The sequence below is a fragment of the Arachis duranensis genome, chromosome 3, assembly GCF_000817695.3.
Source record: "Arachis duranensis cultivar V14167 chromosome 3, aradu.V14167.gnm2.J7QH, whole genome shotgun sequence".
In the NCBI taxonomy this organism is placed as follows: domain Eukaryota; kingdom Viridiplantae; phylum Streptophyta; class Magnoliopsida; order Fabales; family Fabaceae; genus Arachis; species Arachis duranensis.
In genome coordinates, this window is record NC_029774.3 from 81,489,769 (window position 1) to 81,496,095 (window position 6,327).

General features: G+C 40.6%; 1 non-coding gene across 1 annotated transcript; it reads right to left on the minus strand.

The window, feature by feature from the left end:
* Window positions 1-1,068: 1,068 nt before the first annotated feature.
* Window positions 1,069-1,176, minus strand: LOC127746442 (small nucleolar RNA R71). The gene has a single exon (XR_008008061.1). It is a non-coding gene; the product is annotated as a small nucleolar RNA R71 (small nucleolar RNA).
* Between the last annotated feature and the right edge of the window lie 5,151 nt (window positions 1,177-6,327).

A 6,327-nucleotide genomic window follows, 5' to 3' on the forward strand; every position in this document is an offset into this window, starting at 1 on the left:
CTGTTTAGCTCAACTAGCATATTCTTCTAACTAAAGTTGCTTGACCAATCAATCCTTGTGGGATTCGACCTCACTCTATTGCGGTATACTTGCCGAAGGAAAATTTGTTAAGAGACAAGTTTTCATGCATCAAGTTTATGGCGCCGTTGCCGGGGATTGATTTTGAATCAACAATGATTAAGTTAGAAGATCACTAGATTGAGCATTTTTTTATATGTTTTGTTATTCGTTTTGTATTATTCAGTCAATTTACCTTAGTTCGTTTTTAATTTCTTCCTCACCCCCTATACCCTCTCTTTTTTCTGTTCTCTTTTTCTTAGTTGATCATAATTCAGCTCACTAACCCACTAACTGTTTGATAAATTGCATCACTCACACTAACAATCATTCTAACAAGAATAATCTTCACTATTCCTCCTGTTATGCAATCTTTTTGTTGTATGACAGGGAGAAGAGAAGGAGTCTCAACATCCTTTGATTCAGAACCTGAAAGAACCCTTTGGAGACTAAGAAGGGAGGCAAGAGGAAAGAAGATTATTGGTGATGAGGAAGAGGAAGAGTATTTTAAACCCAACATGGAAGAGAATTTGGTGAATAATCATGAAGAAGAAGCTCATAATCATGCCAGAGAAGCCATGCAAACCGGGCTGGGCAAGAAAGGAGGGTCTCAGGATCCTATATCAACCCTAATCCAGGAAACTGTGGAAGCAGCATTAGAAGCCCACCATACATGCCAACAATTTCGAGCTAAAACCTCAGCTCATCACCCTGGTAGCCAACAATTTTGAGCTAAAACCTCAGCTCATCACTTTGGTGCAAAATAATTGCTCATTTGGAGGAGGTGCTCAAGAAGACCCTAACCAACACTTGACTACCTTCTTGAGGATTTGTGACACAGTGAAGACAAATGGAGTCCACCCGGATGTCTATAGGTTGCTCTTGTTCCCCTTTTCACTCAGGGACAAGGCAACAAAGTGGCTTGAATCCTTCCCAAAAGAAAGCCTGACAGACTGGGAGGAGGTAGTGAACAAGTTTTTAGCAAGATTTTATCCTCCTCAAAAGATTAACAGGCTAAGAACTGAGGTGCAGACTTTAAGGCAGCAAGATGGTGAGACACTTTATGAAGCATGGGAGAGATTCAAAGACTTGACAAGGAGATGCCCACCAGAGATGTTTAATGAGTGGGTTCAACTTCACATCTTCTATGAAAGTGTTTCCTATGAGTCAAAGAAGGCTGTGGATCATTCATCTGGAGGCTCTTTAAACAAGAAGAAAACCATTGAAAAAGCTATAGATGTCATTGAAACAGTTGCTGAGAATGACTACTTCTATGCCTCCGAAAGAAGTAACACTAGAGGAGTAATGGAGCTGAACCACATGGATGCACTGTTAGCCCAAAACAAGATGATCACCAAGTAGCTAGCAGATCTTACCAAGAAGGTGGAAGAGAACCAAGTTGCAGCAGCCATCACCTCATCACCAACTCAAGAAGGAGTAAACATAGGAGAAGAAGGTGACTGGGAGCAAGCCAACTATGTGGGAAACTCACCTAGACAAAGCCATGATCCATACTCCAAAACTTACAACTCTGGATGGAGAAATCACCCCAACTTTGGATGGGGAAATCAACAAGACCAAGGGCAAGACCAGAGACGCCACAACCTCAACTCCAACAACCATGCAACTCATCAAAACACCACACAGAGACATTACCAACACCCATCCAAACAATCGTCACAACCCCCTAATCTCAACCCACCATCATTGACAGATGATAGACTCTCAAAGATTGAAGCTCTACTTGAAAGCTTATGCAGAAAAGTTCAAGACAACAAGGTGTTTAAGGAAGAGGTATGAGCCAACATCAAAAACCAAGGAGAGAACATCAAGAGGTTGGAGTCCCAAGTAGGGTACCTATCTCAACAACTTCCCAAGTCCACTGATGGATTCCCCAGTGACACAGAGAAGAACCCAAGAGGAGAAACAAGGAAAGTAAGATGGGAAGAATGTAAAATGATAACCACAAGTGATGGAGAGAGTATGAATAGAGTAGAGCACCTTCAAAACAATCATAAAGAAAGCCAGGAGGAAGGAAGTTGTACAACTCAACCTACATCCAAGGAAGAGCTAAGGAAGAAGGATGTGTTGAACTCATATGCACCTTTTCCCCACAGGCTTAAAGGTGGTGTAGCAGGGAGAATGTACTCAAGGTTCCTTGATATGTTTGCATCTCTTGATGTAAATATACCATTCATTAGAGCCCTCCAGCAAATGCCTTTCTACATCAAGTATATAAAGGAGCTACTAGCCAGAAAGAGTCCATTGAAAGGTGGACAAACCATAAAGATGAACAAAGACTGCAGTGCCCTCATTCAACCAGGGGCACCTACAAAGAAGGAGGATCCAGGGAGTTTTCACATACCTTGTGCCGTAGGAGAAACAATGATTGACAAAAGGCTTTGTGACTTGGGATCAAGTATCAATGTAATGCCTCTCTCCCTCATGAAGAGGCTCCAAATCAATGCACTAACTCCCACTGATGTAATTATCAGATTGGCTGACAAAATTCAAAGACAAGCAATAGGAGTGGTTGAAAATGTGCTGATAAAGGTTGGGAGCTACTACCTTCCCACAGATTTTGTTGTTCTGGAAATGGATGAGAATCCTATCTACCCCATCATTCTAGAAAGACCATTCCTAGCCACAGCCAGAGCATTCATAGATGTAGAGTGAGGAGAGCTGGTACTGAGCATACATGATGAGCAGCTCACCTTTAATGTCTTTAAACCCTCACAAGAATCAGATCATGATAACAGAGAGTTGATAGAGGAGCCAACCAAGGAAGCATTGATGCAAGAAATAAGCAGTGAAGCAGAAACAATACAAATAGAAGCCCTATTGGTTGGAAAGCCATGTGCTCAGGAAGAACCACATCAAAAGGGGATCCAAAAGAAACCAGAACCACTAGAGCCATGCAAAGCTAACAACAAAAATCCCTTAGAAAAAGAATCTGTAGAAAGCAAGATAGCACTAAGAGAAACAAGGAAGAAAGTACCCAGAAGATGGAGAAACAAGAAAATTCCTACAGAAGATTTCTCTCCAGGTGATGAAGTGATCTCTACATATTTCCCAACCATACCACCTCACCTTCCCACTATTCCATCTCAGCTGCCCCCGATGTATACCATCAACAAAATCATGTCCTTAGAGCATATGGAGCTTATCAACAAAGCTAATGGACATAGGTTCACTACAAGAGGGGGAGAACTTCAAGCACTATCAGCCACCTTAACAAGAACCAAACGTCAAGCTAGTGACGCTAAAGAAGCACTTTGTTGGGAGGCAACCTAACCTGAGGTAATTTTCTTTTCATAGGTCTTTTGATAAAAATGTCAAGTTGGGTTCTCTATAGTGTGAAGAGCTAAGTTTGGTGTTACAAAAAAAAAACAATACAAGGGTGAATATAGGGCTATAAGTTTGGTGTCCCACCAAAACCCCAGCCTAAGAGTGCATTGCAGCCCTTAATGATGAAGGTATTGCTCTAGCAATTAGAGAACTCACTTGACAGAGGCTTCGCCTCTAATACATAGATTGTCTTTTTAACTCATAGTTGTTTCAGAATAAAAAGAACACAAAGTTATCGCATACATCCAATTTGTCAAGGTAAGCAAGGAACTAAGTTTGGTGTTCACACACCAAGCCAAGCTCAGAAGCTCACACATACATATGCATGCTAACTCTTTTCCAAGTGCTTGAGGAACAAGCAACTTTCAATAGTGTTACAGGATTCCAATCAACCCCAGGGGATGAGCGTAGCTCATTATCCAAGGAAACAGACAAGGACGTGATTGCTAGGACGATAACGCCAAGGAAGATATCATGAGGTTGTATCAAACCATCTCGAAATACCGAACTCTAAGTGAAAATTGATTGAATGAAACCTGCATATTGTACTTGTTCTTCTTTATTCACATCCTAGTGTGCTAGCCTAATGTCTTGAATGCTCACTTTCATCTTCCTTACTTGTATGCTTGTCTCTCTAAGTTTATCTAAAAGAAAATGTTATGGGAAGAACAAGAGTGGAGTCATTTTGTGAAGTGCATTCTGAATGTTTGTGGTAGGTTGATTAGTAAGCTAAGTTGGTTCACCAAGAAAGGAAAGAAAGCAACTATCCATCCTAAGTCTTATGTTTGAGACACATTCTTTGAGGCTAGCTAAACAATAAGATCCCAACAAGAAAAGAAAAAGAGCAATACAATTGAAAATAAGAAAAGGAACACAATAAGAAACAATGCTAGGCACCAAGGGTTTCAAAATTGAGGCATGTGTCTGTGGTGATTATGTACAAGGGATATACTTGGATGAATAAGATCTTAGGGGTGCCTTATCACTTGGTAACTTGGATTAACTAATCCGGGATTATCAGCTGAAAGTCCACTATCAAGAGTAACCCTTGTTACAGAGCACTTAGTAACCCAAAGAGGTGCTGGACACCAAGGTCTCAAGAAAGAAGAATAACAAACCATGTGCCTGTGGTGTGTATGTATGGGGAAAGAGACTCGAGGGAGTAAGTCCTTAGGGGTGTCTTAACACCTAGCACCTTAAAACTAACTGGTTTGGGAGTGTTGGCTGAAAGCTTATCATAAAGAGTCGCCCTCTTACAAAGCACCTAGCAAAAAGAAAAATAAACTTTGAAAAAAGAAGAGAAGGATCAATAAGAAAGAAGCCTCAAGGGATGCAATCAAGAGAGTGACTAGGGATTTGATAAAGGCTTGAAACCTAAAAGGAAAGAACCTAAGTTGCTATGCATGAAACTCCATGAACCAGGAGTGCTACTTCCATTTTATCTTCTTGTTCTTTCATTTCATTTTTCTTATACTTCAGTACTTGCTTAGGGACAAGCAAGCTTTAAGTTTGGTGTTGTGATGCCAGGGCATCTAGGCCAGTTTCACTGACCTTTTCTCCATTATTTTAGGGTAGTTTCATGCATTTTCTTAGTGAATAAGGCAAGTTTTGGGCAAAAATACACTTACACCTTCATTCAAGCAACTATTGTGAATTTTGCATGATTTCATGAGATTTTTGCCATAATTGCATGAGAATTTGATGATGCATAATCTCATGACTTTAGCTAGAGCTTTGATGCACTTTAATTGCTTGATTTCAGGACAAATGAAGCATGGAAGAACCACGTTAGCATTCACATTAACTTAGTTAACGTGACTACTAACGTGGGATGGCAAAGAGCTTGCAACGTTAATAAGAAAAGTGATCACCAATAATGCTTGCGAAGCCATTCATAGCTTACGTTAAGAGCCACGTTAACTAAGTTAACGTGGTACTTAACGTAGAAGAAAAAGAAGACTCCACGTTAACGAGAAACGTGAACACCAATAACGTTTCTCATCAACGTTAGTGGTAAAAGTGAACACCACTAACGTTGGGAAACTAGGCAATGCCCCACGTTAAGAGTCACGTTAACTTAGTTAACGTGAAATCTAACGTGGAAGAGGATCAACAACGCCAACGTTAGTGACACTCACTTTTGTCACTAACGTTGGATCATTAGCATTGCCTACGTTAACTCTCACGTTAAGATTGTTAACGTGAGAGTTAACGTGGAGTTAAATTCAAAGAACCAACGTTATGTGGAGTTGAATTCAAAGAACTAACGTTAGTGACACTCACTTTTGTCACTAACGTTGGGAGATGGTTTCATTACTACGTTAAGAGCCACGTTAACTTAGTTAACGTGGGTTCTAACGTAGGGACTTAAGGCAATTGGAGCGTTAGTGACAAAGGTGAGTGTCACTAACGCTCTCGAAGGTGATAGAGACCCACGTTAAGAGCTACGTTAGCGAAGCTAACGTGAAATCTAACGTAAGGGCAAGAGGCAAGCAACGTTAATGGGAAAAGTGAGTCCCATTAACGTTTGCGAAAAGGGGCACAAGCCAACGTTAATGGGAAAAGTGAGTCCCATTAACGTTGGCCAATGATTGAGTAAGAAACGTTAGAAGTCACGTTAAGATTTCTAACGTTGGAATTAACGTGGGTATATAAGGGTGGAACGTTAGTGGAAAAAGTGAATGCCACTAACGTTCTCGCACTCAAAATATTACCCAACGTTAAATGCCCAAGCCTAATTCATATTTCTCTGCAAGCTGGGCCCACTAAAGATGAGAATTGCTTCAACTCAAGGTCCAGAGCCCACATCCAAGACTTGAAGAACTCACTAGAAGATCATGAGGAGTAATATAAATAAGAGTAGTTTTGAACTAGAGAGAAGCTTAGCACTTTTGGGAACTACTCTCTGCATATTTACTTTTT